General features: G+C 39.4%; 1 protein-coding gene across 5 annotated transcripts in view; it reads right to left on the reverse strand.

Moving 5' to 3' along the window:
• Window positions 1-12,752, reverse strand: part of DICER1 (dicer 1, ribonuclease III) — a 65,387-nt gene extending 52,635 nt beyond the window's left edge. For 2 of the 5 annotated variants that reach the window (XM_042813492.1, XM_042813489.1), the window contains exon 1: window positions 12,308-12,419. The gene's annotated coding sequence lies outside the window, so the exon portion shown is untranslated. Of the gene's footprint in view, window positions 1-12,307; window positions 12,432-12,525 lie in introns of those variants that run through there. The other 3 variants (XM_042813491.1, XM_042813490.1, XM_042813493.1) reach the window with 3 other exon arrangements.
• Between the last annotated feature and the right edge of the window lie 5,380 nt (window positions 12,753-18,132).

Raw genomic sequence — 18,132 nt, forward strand, 5'->3', positions numbered from 1 at the left:
GCTAACCTTATGTTCTATAACTTCAGATTTCCAATGTAGGAAACAAACACCTTTGCCTTTAACAGATGTCTCCAATGAAGTCTCAGAAGTTTAAGCACTGCCTTATGATTGACCAAGAAATGAAAAATATTTAAGACCCACAAAATACAACTGGAACACATTCTCCACAACATGTGGGATCACAAGTGTCTAATAAGCTTTTTTTAAAACTTAAAGCTCACACCCCCGCCTCCCCTCTCTCCCCCCTCTTTAAATGCCTTTCACTTTTTCCATCAACTATGAAAGACAGTAGAAGGTCAAATAGATAAAGAGCCAGCAGACTTGAGAAATGTCCTGTTCATCATAAGGGTCCCTCATCTCCACTGTTGATGCTGTTAAGCAGCAGTAACACTTTCAGTACAGCAAACAAATCAAAAACCAGACCCATCCCAGAGTCAACCATCTGTGAATCTTCCACAGTAGCAGAACACATACAAGGAGACTGCAAATACAACAGGTATCCTTGAGATATTTGTGTGTCTACTAGGAAGTGTTCTGTCTAATGTAAACCTATGCCTTACAGACAATATCTTCATAATCCAGTGCAACATTAGCCTAATTTTTCACATTAACTCTGCATATAACATATACAGTAACAAACACGCAGTTTATTAAAAAAGTAATAAAAGTTGATTATCCTAGTTAAATAATAAAGGAAACACAAACTGAAATAAGCTGCTTTGCTGTTAACTGTATCCCACATTAAAAAAGAAAAATGGGAAAGATGAGCACAGTCACCATTTTATTTCTCAAAACTGGAATGGAAGCTATTTCTGCATATAAGAAAAAGCATTATCCTGTTACAAAAATAGAAGAATGGTTTCAGACATCAGAACTATGATGGTTTACTGAAAATTGTATCAACTTGTTTAACAATTATTAAGGCAAGTTATAAGGAAAAACAAAAAAAAAACACAACAGAATTTTGCTAAACAATTCCAGTTTTTTTCTACATTCTCATCAAAAGCCATCAGGGCTAAGAAATAATATTCTGAAGCATCTGAATTTCTGTAAATGAGTTAGTTTCGGTTCTGGAAGCAATATAAATTAATATAGTACTCCAACTGCCAAGCCTGACTCAGAATGCATTCACACAGTTCCTTCTGTTCCAGTTCTACTCTGAATAGCCTGGCACTGGAAAGACAGGCATACCCACAGGATCCTGGTCCACATTCATCAGTTGAAGGGAATTCCTCTCTTTTGTAATGCTAAAGTGCAGTCCCACAACTAAATCAGTTGAGAACTGGAGAATTCTGTTTTCAGAACAGAATATAAAGATACTAGCTTCAGTAGAGCTTTGCTGCTAAAAGAATATCATTGTAGATTTTGCTCTACCCAGAATTCCAGCTCCAGAGCACCAGTTATCAAATAAAAGCAGTTTTGAAAAATAAAACAAGTTGAAGTAAAAGAAAAATATCTGTCCTGTTATTACCATATCAGCTGTGGCTTGAATTGAAGTTAACAAATCACTTATAATTATGTTTAGTATCATCTAATTGCCAGCAGCAAATTAGCAAGCACCTCAAAGGTTGTGTGATCCCAGCAACATGGAGCAGTCAGCAGCAGGCAGTTGTCAACAAACAGTTCAGATTTTTTGTGATTTTGTCAGTTCTGAGTTCTCAGAAAGAAGAGCCAAGTTCTGTAATGTCTACCTGGCAGCTCTATTAGCAAAGTCTGTACCACCTCCCTTCTCTACTTATGTCCTAAGCTTCTACTGCAGATACACAAGGACCTACAAAAAAAAAAAAAAAAAAAAGTGGTATTTTAGCAGGTACCTCCACTACAGAAATCTTGGTGATTTATATGAGAAAGAGAGGAGGGAAATTCAAGAGATTCAGGTAAGAACTGGAACACAACTTCACCATTTTGAATCTGGAGGGAAAAAAAACCAGATTTGCACATGATCTTCCGCAGATATCACCATACGATTCCTCCAACCCGGATTAACTTGAGAAAATTCCACGTTTCACATTTTATGACTCATTCGAGGGCAGACACACTGTGGAAACATTCTTTGACACCTTTTTGTTATCTGACCCTTGGGTGGTTCTGCAAATAGTTCAATACTTTCACTGACAATGAACACAATGGGTTAGGAATATTTCCTTGCTTTCGTTTATTCTCACAATGCCCTGCAGATGACCGATTCCAATAGATCAGATTGATGAGTATGTAATTCTCCAGGGGACAATTAAATCCAGACTCTCTAAGAAGATCCATGATGCAGCACGAAGGGGATGGAAGGAACAGCTGTAATGAATACATAACACTATCAGAAGAAACGCTGCCAGCATTTAAATGACAAAGAACAATGAAAACTCAGTCTAGGTAAGAATGAATAAACAGAAATAAACAGGTTTCTAGAAGCAAAAAAAGAAAAATAGGAATGCAAACAGAGCTCTGAAGAGATACTCCTGCTCAAATAAAAATAGGTACCGAAAGTTAAAAGATACAAAATAAGTTGGTTAAAAAGCAGGGGAAAGGAACAGCATTTTAAAGGTGAAGTGATTACTCCACCACAACTTCCCAGTACAGCAGATCTGATTAAATGCAAGGCATTAACGCCCCTTAACTCAATATTGATTTCTATTGGGAAACTTTAAATTATCAGTTAAGGAAACTCATTATGGTTGTTTAGTTTTAATTTTAAGCAATTACTTGATATGAATTACCTGATCTGCCAGTTATGAATATGAGCCTCTGGCATATTAGCAAGGCACTGTTACAACTACTATCGGTTACTTCATTTAGCTTATTTATTAGCATTACTGATAACCATTATATAGAACATCCTGCTTGTCTGGCTGTCGTGTGTGTTATGGTGCATTTAGGACGAATTTAAAACTCGATTAAATGCAAATTAAAATCAATATTTTATTTTTATTTATTAAAATTGATATTATGTAAAACAAATATTTAAATACAATTGTTTTTAGTTTCACTGAGTAATCAATTAATTTTGTTAGCTAAAGCTAACAAGCTAACTTGAGGGATAATTGAGTGCAATGACTTTTAGAAGGATTAACACAGATTAACTGCCTAACTTCTACTGGAGATTTGAAATATTTTCCACTTCTTCCTCAGAATTGCTTCTCAACTATGAAGGAGTAGATAAGTTTTCAACTTCTCTTCAGTTAACAGATTAATTATAACTCCTTTCCTGCATTACACAAATCAAAGGTAATATTATTCAGAAAAAAAATGCATGTATTACTTTTATAGCCTTAAACACTTAATGAGAAAGGCATCCTGGAAGTTAAAATTAAATATTGACTCCAATTCTCTCCTAGCTACATATAATTTATACAATAGATGGTCATTTTCATAGTTTACACTTCAAGCATCTTTCAAACACAAAGTAAAACTGATCAGGAAAAAGAACAGAGTCAAGGCCTTTAGCACACATAATGAAGTATTTTGAAATGAAAATGTGAAGTTACAGTCTTCAAATTGAGGAGAGCTTAGAGAAACTGAGACTAATCAAGTAAGGCAATGAAAAGTGAATTAAACTCGTATGGGCAAGCTGTCACTGCAAAAAGGCCTTGCTACTTGCCTTCTATTAGAATTAAACACAGAGTAAATACAGAAGTTTAACATATCTTAATGTCACAAGAGGTATTTCATTATAGCTCTCAAACATTCTCATAAAGATCTGTATCTATTTGTACAGTCAAAGCGTTCCAGAATAAACGCAGAAGAAACGTTATAGCCCTGTACAGACAAAATACAGAAAAGTCACTTTGAATTTTATCACTCCTCTTCCATTTTCACTCAGCAGTTACATAAAACGTTGACTCGTCTTTTAAAGGTCCCCAGATGACAGAGTAAAATGCATTTTGTAGGGCACTGCCAAACATATGAGCATCACTCTTAGATTCTTCTCTTCAACCCACATGCCACCTGCCACTGTGTCTTACGCTGGCACAACTGCTTCTAGGTAATTTATGGCCAGGTAGGAAGACTAGCCATAACAGTAATAAAAGATGTCACACAGAAGAAAGCTGTTTCTTAGATGAAACAGCTTCCCCAATCCACCACATAACTTCAGACATTCTTACACTCGAAGCTTCAAAGCAAGTACCACTAAGTCAGGGGATGTACAGGTACTTTCTTTCTAGGCAGAAACGTCAGCTAAAATGTACAAATTACCTACAGCCAGAGATAGACCTATGCAACTCAGGTGCCCAACAGGAAAAAGGATTTAACGTTTTGGATATAATATTATCTCTGTGATCGTATAACTCCTAGTTAGAATGCAAACTTTTAAAGAACAGGAGTATTTTTTTCATAAAGGTTTTCTTTTTTATTTATTTTAATTAACATTCTACATGATATCCTAACACCTACTGCAAGTATTGGATAATATTTCATAAGCAAATTATACATACACTAAGTGATATTTTGAGTTATATGTCTGCTACTGAAACCGACAAATATTGTTTATCTCAAATCCAGTGGGACAGAAATGTTAAGACAACACCTTACGAATGGGACTCCATACATCAGAAGTCAGACTGCTCACACTTTTTTTGGATACTGATGTATCTGAATGATACACCATTCAATTACTTAAAAGAACATTAAAAAAAAAAAAAACTTGCAGTCATTATTCATCACAAAACCAAGCACAGGAGTGTTTAAATTGTCAAGCAAAGTCTCCAATTCCTTCCCAGATTTACTCTAAAAGTAAAAGCACAGGGTAGGAAGAAACAGTTCTTTAATCAAATGAGGGAAGAAAAAAAAAAAAAACAACAAACAAATTATGAAGGTGACTTGCCTCTTCCAGCTACTTTAACCTGTTCCTTTTGAACTTCCCACATAATGATTCAAAGACTTATGCTATGGGTAGTGTGAGGTCCTAAAGATCTGATTTCAAATCAGGGATTGCAAGTCTTTATCATGTTGGTGGTAAACATCTGGATTAGATTTTATTATTATTTTAAACAATCAGGACAATGCTTTCCCTTCCCTTACTGAAACCTAACTACTTTGCTTCAAGAAGCTCTTAAGGCTAACCACAGAGATTACAAAAAAAGGGAAAGTAGTAAAACTAGATAAGCGGAAAAAAAAAATAGGCTTTGATTTGTATTTAGCAACACTGCTATCATGGAACACATCAATACATTTGACGAAGAAACAAGATGCTGTGAGAGTAAAACATTTTCATGAATACCTCCCAAACTACAAAGTCAGGATTACAAATTACCACTAAAAAAAAAATGGGAGGCTTTAAACTGGGCATAAGAGGAGATGTGAATTTTCCCAATCTAGCAGCTAGAGCATAAGTACTCTGTCTTGGTTACTGCCCTTTCTGACTGTTATTATCTTTGTTTCAAAGTTACTGAATCCCAGCTTATCTTGATACTCAAAACCCGTAACATTACTACAATAATAAACCTCCTTATAACAACTGTTTAGCAATAAACGAGAAAGTGGGAGGTTGAGAAAAACATGAAACAGTTATTTTAATTAACAAGTGAGAAGAGACATCAGTGTTCACTTTGTACAGAAGACAATCAAGTAGAAAGTATCCACAGTATTTTGGAATTAGATTTCATGAGACTGCCAACCTAGTCCCATGGCAATTTAGTGCTAGATGAAGCAACTCCACTCCTTCTCACTGCTCCTTCCTGTTTCTAAATAGCTTTGACACTTGGTTGACAAGCTGGAAAAAAAAAAAAATTCGGCTCCTAGCGCTTTTCTCCTTTGCCTGAGCAAGCTTCCTGCTGGATCAGCAAGCTGCATCAAGTATGGGAGGTGGAGGGTGCCAGCCGGGTAGTAGAGCTGGTGTGAGGAGATGGCTGTCATCCATTTTGACAGCCATTAGGTGGCTTACCTTACAGGAAACAAGCAAATTGGGTTCAAGAGGCTTCTTACTGTCACTCAAAATCAGACAGCAATTTCTCTGTTGCCAGCTATGGCTGATCTTTGTTACACTGTGACAAGAAACTTTAAGTTCCAGAAACAAAACTTGATACGTAGTACAAAAACAATTAAATGAAAGCTACAGAAGAAAACATTTATTAGCACCAGTATGGGAATGAACCACAAAAGGCTTTAAAAACAGTTAACAGCTGGCAGTCAATATATATATTAATAGCATTATTGGCATGTTGCTCAAAATACTGCCAGAAATCAGCACCTGCTTCATCATTTTGCAAGTCACCACATGCTCTAAAACCATCCAGCAACTCCTTGCAGGCCCTTATTCACTGATGTAAGTGCCAGCCAGCGGACAGCTTTAACAAATCATGGATTGCTTTATTGAAAATTCATCTTCTATTCGATTTAAGTAACACAGAGACTTAAGAAAACCGTTTTCCAGAAAGTTCAGTATTAATCAAGGCAGGTTTTATGTCTCAATCTCTACACAGCAGAACATTAACTATGCAAAGATTACCACAGGGAAAATTACTCATCTCCTGTACGTTGATTGTATGTCTTTGAAAGACCCAGGGAGCTCATAAATGTTTCTGGCACTCTCCCAGTCCTTTTGCATTGAAGTACTTCAAGGTAAAAATGCAGGCCCATGTTGTGCATTACCTTCATAAAACCTACACCTCCTCCTCCAGAGTTCTGTCATGTGCCATATAGCTCAAACCCTTTCCTCTCAAATCCCAGGACAGATATTCTTCACCACACATTCATGGTTACACTTCTTCAGAAGATATCGCTAAATTGTAGTCTGATTAGAGTACAACACTAAAATCAACTGATGCATTCAGCAAATAAACAAACTTGTGAACTTCAGTACCTAGGTATACATTTCTTAATTACAAATAATACAATAAGCTTGGTTTTGAAGTACCAGTTACAGCTTCCTTCGTTTCTTCAACTGAGGAGGCTGATGTTTACTGAGAAAAATATTCTCTAGACAAACTAAGAAAAGAAAAACTTTTCTTTATAAGTAGTAAAGTATTAAAATGAGGTCCATGGGATCGTCTTCAGCTAAGAGGAAATGCAGGCCTTGTTTAGAGTAACTGTAGGAAAAAAAAGAGAGAAGAAAAATAAAAGAATAATCACTAGGCTCAGTAACACAACTGTGTCACTTCCCTCTTGCAATATCCACCATTCAGGCTGACACCGGCTACTTAAGTGCTAGAAACCATTCACTTCCTTGGGTAAATATTCTCCATGCTTAGCCTCACAGAAACAGGAAAGCATGAGTACATCATAATAATTAATAGGTTGAATAAATAAATAAACACATATCCCACAGACTCATAGAACATACGCCAGAAACAGGGCTTCAAATAAAGTCCTATTTTCAAAGCAGTGTACCTTTTCATGCCCATTATCCACCTTCAGTAGTAATTCAGTTTCTGAAGTCTGAGAGATCAATTTGGCAGTATCATGCCAGACAGCAATAGTAACTAAAAATGACCTTCAGTGTTGGGGGAAGGGAGGGGTAGGGAGGAGCATGGAGAAGCATGCCTATCCCCACCTCGAGCCTCCCATAGAGATCATATGACTTTTTGATTAACAACTTCACATAGATTGGCAACATGGGCATTTAACTTCAGCACAAAGGTGTTAAAAGGTCATGGATAAAAAAAAAAAAAATAAATAAAAATAGAGGGATAGAGAAAGAGAGAGAGAGAGAGAGAGAGAGAGAGAGAGAAGTCAAAACACTGTTACATTGTATTCCTCTTATTTTACTTTATGTCCTCTTCCAAAAAAGAAAACCTATTACCACTTAGCACGAAGTTATCAAGGCAGACGCGTTTGCCTATTTGGAAATACAAAACTTAAATGAGGAAGCAGAAGTCTCACTTGAGATGGGTTACACTTGGTCATCTTTAATGGTAACAATATTAGTGCCAGAGGTCGATGAACGTTCCATAAAGCCACAGTTAGTAAATCAGCTTAGATTATCTATCTGTACAAACACCTAGAAACAGTCCCAGTTCTCAGCAGCTGAAAGTAAGAGGTGTGAAAAGAGAGATACCTGAATGAACTTGCCAGAACTCAGAGAAGGGCTTTTTCAACCCGGATATCTAGAGATCAATTCTACCTGTTTTTAAACATTAACTACAAAGTAACTTCACTTTGTTCATTTTCTCAGGAGCAACAATACAGTCAAAGAGATAGCAACAGTTGCAAGAAAGCTGCAAGAACCTTCATCTAAATCACAGACCAGGCAAGACTGATGCAAATAAGGGAGAAACTTGAATTGTGAAGTTAGCCATAGAGCTAAGGCAAATCACTCGAGAGAATAAACTACATTTGCTCCCTATAGAAAGGAAGGTTGTGCTATCAGCAAGCTAGCAGTCCTTCAGACCAGTTGTCACAAAGAAGAAACTATTTTTTAAAATAAATCCTACATTTTTGTATTTCCAAGAAAACTGAAATTTACTGCTACCCAGCTGCTTCTTGGAATCTGCTGAGGAAGCTCTACATGGGCTGACATTCTATCAGGAATCAGACTCTGAGAGAAGAGACAGGCCCTGGGAACCAAGTGCTTTAACTATTAACAGTAAGGACTGTGGGCCTTGGGGATTTCCTATGGTTTTTTTGCATACAAGTGGAAGAGTGAAAAAAAAAAAACAGTGGTAGCTCAAAGTCTCAACCTGCTGCCCTGTTCACAGCAGCCATCCCACTGCAACTCAGACAAACACACACACCTGGTGAACCTATTAAGGAATTGATTGTTCACAGAGATTAATAGAAGATAGAAAACACGAGCAGAAACTGTTAATTGCATATCACATGGCAGCAGCACAAGCATTAAGCCATGGGCACATAGAAGGGGGGGAGAAGGGGAAAGCATGGCAGAATAGGTTTTCTACAAGACTTGTATATTAGCAAGTACTAAGAGAGAGAAAAAAAAAAATAAAATTGCATTTTCTTGGTCGGAAGGGATCCACAGTGCCACACTAAAAAAAAAACCAACCACAGACCAGCAGATTCACAGCTACGTACAAACTTACATAAAAGAGGTACAAAAGTTCCTGGCTCTACGATGCAAGAATTTGGAGCACTGCTCTTCTTTCTTTCCTCACCAAAGAAGGACATTTCACCATTCCTGCATAAAAGATGTGCAACCTTGCAAGTAAATTCCTTGATACAGCTTCACTTCTGAATTTGAGAAGTAGAGAACTTGCAGCAATTTAAAAGTAAAAACATATCCGAAAAATTTTCCTTAACCAATACAAAGCAGAAATCAGCAGCTTAGCATTCAAACTCTTAACATCAGTAGGCAAAGCAAGGCAAAGCAACTACCAAGACCAAGCTTTCAGAGAATAACAAAGCATACTTTAAAATAGTAGGCACAGCTTTGTCCTGTGGATTAAATCTTTCAGAATGGCTCCTTAATGACAATCCTGCAACTGCCCACTCCCTCATACAACTAACAAAGTTTGAACAACCAAACCTTCAAATCCCAACCAAAGAATGCAGTAACTCCAGCTAAAAAATGAACCTTTAGTTATTACTACCTATTAGGTCTCTTGTGGTCTATCACAACCCATATGGAAGTCAGGGAAGGCTAAAGATTAAAGAAAAATCTTGATGGAGTGCAGAAAGTACAATTTTGTCTTTAAACATTCTTAGCCTTCAGAGTGGAATGCTCTAAAAGCACATTTCACATAATTACACAGAGGTTACTGTCCTATACAGTACTAAAATTGTACTTCTACTTTCTTTTTAAATAAAGCCACTTCCTGGGGAAAACAATAAACCAAGTTTGTGTGCTATGAATAGGAAGAAATGAGTACTGAACACATGAAGGTGACGGGACACAGACGGTCAGAGCTTACCCAGCTATACATTACAACACAAGGAAAGAGAACACTGTAACCACATCTCTGCTCTGCCAACTATATCTATCAAGCTCAGTATCCACAGTTTGTACCAACTGTATGAGAGAAAAAGAAAACTGGATTTTCTCACTGAGAATTACGGAATTGTGGCATTCCCCACTATAACTGACGAATGTTTTAATGAGACTAGATCATGCCCTGAAATAAAACTTGTCAGTAATCCCAGCACTTACTATAATGTATTCCTAAAGTATCTTCAATCTTTTCCAAATTCTTCTGTAGACTGTAAATGAGAGTTCAAGCTTATACAGAATATGACAACTCCAAGCTTACTATCCATTTTACTAAGCATCTCCTTGCTCTTCTAAAAAGAGTCTTTTTCACTATTTTTCTTGCCAGCAATTTGCATGCAGTTACAGATCAATTCACATTTGGTCCATTCTCAGTGAAAGAGAACACAGATTAACCAGAGATGCTCTGACTCGTAAGGTGTGCTAGAGCATCTCTGCATCAAGGAAAAAGAATCTTACAGATTTCTGAAATGGGACACATCATATATTTTGTGTACACTGTGTAACAGTTTTTTTGAACTACTGTTCTGCTTATTTTCTTCCCATAATCTACAGACCATCAAGATAACCGTAACTTTTATAAAATATTTGTACAATCTTACGTCAGACAAACTTCCCCCTCCCCAGCTTGTTGGCTTCCTTCTACCAATATCCAATGGAGGACAACTATGAAGGAGTATAACAGCAAGGCCTCCCACTGACCAGTCATCTTGATGTTTACTGAGTTTGCGATACTTTGGCATTCCTAAGATGCTGCTGCACCAGGAATTGTAGTTACACATGATACATAGTTCTATTGCTTTTTTTTTTTTCTTTAATTTGTAAATCACAGGAACCTTTCACGAACAGGTGAAAAAAAGCTATTGCTTCCTATCTACTTTGCTCATGACTTAAACTTCAGTCTCTTTTCCTGCCTCTTGAAACTCTTCCCCTGTGTAAGAAGTCCTAATGAACTTTCTCCCTACCTTTGTTCTTAACCTAATACTATCTTTCTGAGGCAGAAGAGAAAATATAAATAACCAAACTGCATTTAGTATTACATATGTTGGCCCAGCAAGGAGCTACATGCTGGCATACTGATACCTTTTTATTTCCACTTATTGTCAGTCCTAACGCTTTTTACTTTTTGACTGCTGAGTACTGAGCTGCCACTTTCACAGAAACGTTACCACTAAGACGATTCTGTACCTAATTTAGAGCTCAGCACTTCTGAACAAGCATATTTATTTCAATCCTACTGATAAATATATTAAAAAGTAACAATCCTCTGACCATACACCTTTTAGCACCTTCCAGTTGAAAGCATCTAATAATATCTCCAAACCTTGTAGTGTAATCTCCACAACTACAAGTCTTGTAGACACAGACAGTGGGAAAGTTCCTCTCCAGAAGAAAATTTAGGAGAATAGTTATGGCATATAGGGAGTAAATCTCAGTTTGTCTCTATACCAAATTGTGGGGGGGAAAAAAACACAACTTACCGAAGTGATACATGCTCTATGCCTTTCAATACAGCATCAGAAATACTTTATTTTAAAAAGCATAAACAAAAAGTATAAAGCATAACACACCATAATGTTAACCAAGTGCCTGCAGTTAATTCTTTTGATTTTCCAGTTTGGTCTTGTTTCTTTAAAAATGGTTATCACTTTCAAAACCACAGCTTCCACAGCCACAGCACACTGGGTAACTTGGGGTTCAACATCTCATCATTAAGAATACTCATAAGATATCATCTGAAGTGCCAAACCCCTTCCACGTGAAGTCAATAGGAAACTATTTCTGGAAATAATCATTTCCGGGGAACGACAATAAGCAAAAACAAAACAAGCTTTTTTTTTTTTTTTTTTTTTTTCTCCTAGATGTCAACATCGCAGTCCACGTTTTTATTATGATTTTCCCTAACACCTCGGTGTACTGACGTGCCTTTTAACCTTGTGTTCCTTCACAAAGCACCAGGTGTATCTCAACCACTCCGCTACTTCACTCGTCTGTACTGGAACAGGACGGAGCACAGCGAAGAGCTGAGAGTTTCCTACGCCGTCTTTAGCGGTGGGCTTCCAGCAGCGAGAGCTCTCGCTACGCTCCGCTCCTTGCCCTGAGCCCGTCGGGACGGCTAGGCGGGCTCCGATCCCCGAGCTCACACCGGGCCTTCCCCGCGGGCCCAGAGCAGACAAAGCCGAGCGCGGCCCTCACGCCGCCGGGAGCTGCCGAGGCCGACGGCGGGGCTCCGAGCTCAGCCCCGAGACGGGCGAGGCCCCGTAGAGACGGGGACGGCCGCTGGGACAGAGGCGGGGCGCAGCTCACCGGGACCCGGCGGCGAGAGGCGGGGAGGGAGCGGCCGCCGCCATCCCACCCACCGCGGCGGGCGCGGAGCGGGCTCCGCCACGCAGATCCCGGGGCGAGCGGCGGGCGCGCCCGGCCGCCATCTCCTACCTGCTCGGACGGAGCCGGCCCGGCGCTGCGCCCCGCTACAGGCGTCTCATTGTGCCGCCGCCGCCACCGCCATTTCCTCGCTGCCGCCGCCTCGCTCCCCCCAACTGTCAGGTTCCTCCATTCACCTGGGCCCGCGACGGCCTCCTCCTCCTTCTCCTCCCCCCACCTTTCCCCCTGCGCTGCCGGCCCTACGCAAATGGAGCGCCTCCCACCCGTACCAACGGAGGCCGCCCAGCGCCTGCGACGCAAGACCGCTCCGAGAATTCCACCCTGCGCAGCTTACGCTCCGCGTCCCCGCGACATGAAAGGAACCGAACGATTGGCGGCGAGACCCAGATGAAAGGTGAAGGTTCACAAATCAGCCAATGCGGCAAGGCGACACGGCAAGTGCTCGGAAGCTGCCGGGTGGTCCAAGAGCTCACGTGTGTGCGCCTCCCCCTCCAAAGCATGGCGAACCTCGCGGCCTCCAGTTCTACTCCGCTCCTTCCTCGCGCACGCGCCCGGGCGGCAGCGCTGAAGGAAGGGCGGCGACCGCCATCTTGGCGGGGCGGTGGGCAGCAGGGTGAGCGCTGCGGGGCGTGGAGATGGCGAAGAAGCCTGCGGAGCGCTGCTTTTCTCGCTGAGTCGGGAGTGCACCTGGGGAGACAGTAGTATCCAAACGGAAAGAGGATCGTTTTGGAGGCAAACGAGAATGCTTGGTGACTCTGGTTTGAATATGGTAGTGCTTGATCTTCCGTGTTTCTGCCTGGGTTGTTCCACTTGTCCATAGTCATGGTCAGAGTGTTCATTCTACCAAGAGCAAAGTGCTGCTCCTCTGCCTAAGAATGGCATCCACAGCCGAAAAGTGGTGTTGGGCCAGAGTAGAGAGGATGGGAAGACTGCCAGAGGTGGCTGTGCTCCCACACCAGCACCCTTTTGTTGTTGCTTGAGGCTGGGCTGTTGGTCTCACTGGTTTCTTGCCAGCCCTCACTTCAGTGACGTTATGAGATACAACAAAATTTTAACAAAAAGTGTCCAAAAATTTCCTGGATGTAACTTTTCAGCTGATGTAACTTTTCCACCATCAAAATCCTTCAGGTGAAGCATTTAGGAGAGGCAAATGGGTTGTGCATAAACACAGGAGCACAGTTTGTGTTGTACGTCACATGCTACTGTTTTCCAGCTTTTATTTCTATGACACAATTGAAATAAATATTTAAAAATGCTTGGAAAAACTGGGGGAAAACTGCAAAATAGCAAAAAGCCTTGAGTTTACCTAAACTGGGCTGCAGTGCCACTTGACTACTGAATAGCACATGACATTGGATAACGTCTGATTGTAAGCACAAGGTCACCAAGGTAGGGCATAGGATTGAAATGAATCAGTTGAGCAGAACGAACACATTAGGAGCTTACAGTTTATTTTAATTTCAAATACAGGTAGTTTAAAGCCCCCAACTCCCACCTTCCATGGCATCATCTGCCAAAACCATTCTCTTTGTGACTGGTGAGAAGACTGAAGCCTCCTCAGAGAGATGAAACTAATAAGCAAATTTCCAGTCTTGATTACTGCATGACTTAGAGCCATAGATGCAGCCTGAACCAGAGAGATGCCCAGGGCAAACAAGGAGAAGGATAACTCTGGTAGATTCATATTTTGAGTTTAAAAATCTCTCAAGGCTAATGTCAGCTGGGATGGATCATCAAGAAGTTGAAGTGTAGTAATCACATCCTGTTTGTGTCTGGTTCCATCCCCATGTGCATGGCAGTTTGGTGGAGCTACTGATGTCCAGTTATCAATTACAGCAGTGTTGGAGCACAGAATTCCAGCTTTGGTCTTGAACAGCTGTGTCTGGAAGCAACCATGAAAAGCTGCATCTGCCTCAATTCACAAGGCCTTATCTGTTCTTCAACACATTGGTGCTCACCTTTTGCTTACTTGGTCCATGTTCATCAATGTCCACATCAGCTGTTTAGATTATCCATGGATTTAACAGCTCATCCTTTTTATCTTGGTGCCGACTTCATTTATACTCTGAACAAATTAAATTGTTGACCAACAAGAGAAATACTAGTGGCTGTTGGTGATGTTTTTTCTCCTGAGTGTGTTGAAAGGAATTATACTAAAAAATGGAAGCAAGCAACAAAAGTCTTACTGTTGGGGCAACGGTTTTGTGTTTTTTGTTTTTTGTCTCATTTTGCCTGCTAACTTCAAAGTTTAATTTTTCTTCTTAACTTTCCTTCATCCTTTATTCACATATGTCCAAAAGCTTTTAATTTTCCATAGTTTTCTCACTCTTTGTGAAAGAACAAGATGCATATTTTACCATACTTCACAACACTGGTGGGATATTCACACTTAAAGTTCAGAACAAGCTTAATCTATGGTGCTAGGGAGTGGTCAGATGTGTGTACTGCCCATGTAAATCAGCATAAAAATACTGTAAAGATCTATCCACACATGGGCCAAATAATTAAATATATGTACCTGGCTTCATTCTGTCTTCTCCTGACTTCTCCTTTCCACAGTGGATGCATTTAGTTGCGTGCTGCGTTTTGCTGATCCTGTTGCCTTGCTGCAAAGAGCACTGCAAGATATTTCCGGCATGCAGGTATGGCACTAGTCATACTTTTGCTAGTCCGGGTAGGCAAGTTAGGACCATCCTAAGATCACTGTTACTTTCAAAGGGACTGGAGATTGTCCTTGTTGCCTAATAAAGAAGGAAATTTAAATGTAATATAAAGCCACTTCTTGCCAGCCGCTGCCCTTTTAAGTTGTGCTGAATGTGATGCATATGCAGCTGCAGGTCTGTCACTGGAGATCCAGCTTTCTTCATTCCATCTGCATTCCACCTAGGACAGTTTGTGCCTACAAAATCTGTATGAAGAAATAAGGGTAACCAGAGCACCCTGAGGTTAATTTAAACCTGGGTAAAATGATTTCAGATTAAAAGTGATAGGGAAGTCTAGGATGTTACCAAATTAAGTGTTTTCTTTACTTAGCTCAACCTTAGTTGCTATTTAGAGCACATTTCTTTTGTAATGCCCATATTATTGAATATTACCGTATTAGGTATTTTTATAGCATTGAAGGGACACCCTTCTGTTTTTTTATGGTTGGAAGAATAATTATATCCCGTGACAAAACCTTAGGAAGAGGAGCAGCTGCTCAGTCTTATCCAGTGGGAGCTGTCAGAACATATGGGTCTATTTTTTCAATTTAACTGAAGTACTGAAGGAAATTGGCATTCTTGATTATTTCTAACATAAAGTAAAGCAGAAAAAAACCCTCCTTAATCATCTGCAGGCCAGGATTAAATAATGAATTTTATCCAATGCAAGTAGGTTCAAAGAGAAGACAAGCAGAATACTTAAAACATAAAAAACAAAACACACTAATGCCAGAAGAATTCTGGAAGTTATTTTCATATAAAGAAAAGGGTGTCTTTCTCCACAGCTACTTCCTTCTTGAGCCTGCTAGCTGACAGGAGGTTTTGATTTAAAAGCACAGTTGGGATAAAACTTGTACTGTACTGTATTGGCTACCCACTCCTTTGTAAACTATGAATATTTCTTGTCACTAGCTTACATTATAACAGCTAATCTTCAGATTTTTAAGCCCAAATCAAAAATTAAACTCTCAGTTAATTTCACAGATTTCTTACAAATTTTTTTAAAGTAAAAGGAAGTCATCAATACAAAGCTCTAAAAAATTCCATATACTTCACAGTCCTTGGAATTCAATGTTTGTTAAGAAAAAACAAATCAACTCATAACTATTACAACAACAACAACAACATGAATGGGACTTTGGGTGAAAGGAATAGAATAACCCAACTAATTAAAATCCAGAACAGAAAAAATGGTCACCAAATCACAGCTTTCACAATATCTTTGGTGCTGGAAACACTGGTGCTTTATTCTATGCAATAATTGCAGCAAGACTACAGCAGACACAACAACAAACAGAGATATTTATCTCCCCCTTTCTATAAAATCATATCAATAAATGATACTAGTTTCTAGATATTCCTGCTGGGTAGTAGTGAAAAAATGGGTGTGAGTTGGAATGGAGAGAAAATGCAATTTTAAAAAAGTCATAGACAAGTAATTGTCTTTGTTCATGCTACAGAACTCTGAAATTAAGCCACCAGAAACCAGGCGTTGCTTTTGGCTCTACATAACTAATCGGGTTCCAAAATGGATTCTGAAGATATTCCTTCCTGTGAGTCAATGGTGACCTCTGTTGTTCCCTGCTGCTGATACCAGCCACAATGCTGTTTTGTCTTTGCATCACATTATTTCAGTAGTGCACTTTGAAACAAACTGGCACTGAGAAAATAGAGGCCAGCATGTTGTAAGCAAGTTTCTGTAAAGAGTGTGCCTGCTCTTCACCTCACTTCAGAAAACTTAAATTGAGACTTCTCTCTCAAACAGCTCCTATTCTGGCTACAGTTTTTTCTGTTCATCGCTGTGAATCACTGCAGAAAAAAAAAGCAGTTACAAGCACTTCAAGCCATGGCGCTAATTAACAACATCTGCAACATATTATGAGAAAAAGCTGCAGGTATGAATATGAAGGAGGAAGCTGGAAGAAAGGAAGAACCTCTATTGAGCAGAGTCCATTCTTAAAACTGGAGCTGAGAGGTGTCAGGTTGTGCAAACTTTTGGTTTCCCCTCTAGGATACAGGTTAAAAAAAATCTTACAGTGCTTTCAGACTTCATAACTCTAAATAAGGACGTTTCCCCCCTGTGCGAGTAGAATTTAAATGTTTTTAACTGTTGTAGTGTATTTTCTCCTCCCATTTATCGCTGACTTGAAGTTACTTAAAGCAAGTCATGTAATTCCTGCATTTCACATGCAGTTCCTGCACAAAAGATCTATCATTCCATAATTAACAATGGTTCTTACTAACCTTGAAATATACATTTTTATGCTCTTTTGCCTGAGAATCAAGAAATAATACTTTGTAAAATATAAACATACCTAGCGACTACAGTTATGATGATTCTTGCTAACATGCAGAAAATACATATCAACAAAATGATAAATCAGTTCCCCAGGGTACAGATCAGCCATAAAAGTAACGCAAAAAGACAATCAGTTCAAAGTATTTGCAGCAGAGGGTGCTATACATTTTGCTTTGATCATATGTTACATCCCATTCCAACGTAAAGCGTACAGTCTGGGGAGCACAGAGAACTGCCAACGGTACCATCTTACCATGGAACAGACTTATTCACCAGAAAGCACTTCATAAAACACTGAAATTAACTCTAGTGGAAACAATCCTTGTAAATCAGTACAAACAGCAATTCAGTAAAATATTATTGTTATTTCTATCCTGGCTACCTGCTATTATTGTTTAAGAGAATTCACAGCTCAAGTCTAAGATTTTGTTATATCTACCCAGCAGTTTGAAGGTACCCATGCCTCTGCTAGCTCTTACCTACCAGTCAGGTCAAGTAAGCATTGCAGAGAGAGCAACCAGAATCCATACCCTATGACCACACATTTCCCTTAGTAGGACTGGGCTACAACAAAAGCACAATATGCAGACTGGTTCCTTATCTGAAATGACACCCATGCTTGTCTGTATTGCTGTCATAATCCAGATAGGTATGTTTTCTATTCTGCATCGTTTGCATCTTGTTTGAGCTACCAAAACTGTGTTTACACAGAAAGGATAAGGGAGATTATTTTTGTGGTTGCAATCAAGATGATTTATATCCTGTGGTAGCGCAAAAGAAATCAAATCCAACAATTCCTACTCTTGCCATGTTTGCAATTGAACTACGTTTTGGAATCTATATTCTTGTAAAAATGCATACTCCTCCCAAATTGT

This window comes from Centrocercus urophasianus, unplaced genomic scaffold, assembly GCF_019232065.1.
Source record: "Centrocercus urophasianus isolate 14NV4802_14NV808 unplaced genomic scaffold, USGS_Curo_1.0 seq_14, whole genome shotgun sequence".
Lineage (NCBI taxonomy): Eukaryota > Metazoa > Chordata > Aves > Galliformes > Phasianidae > Centrocercus > Centrocercus urophasianus.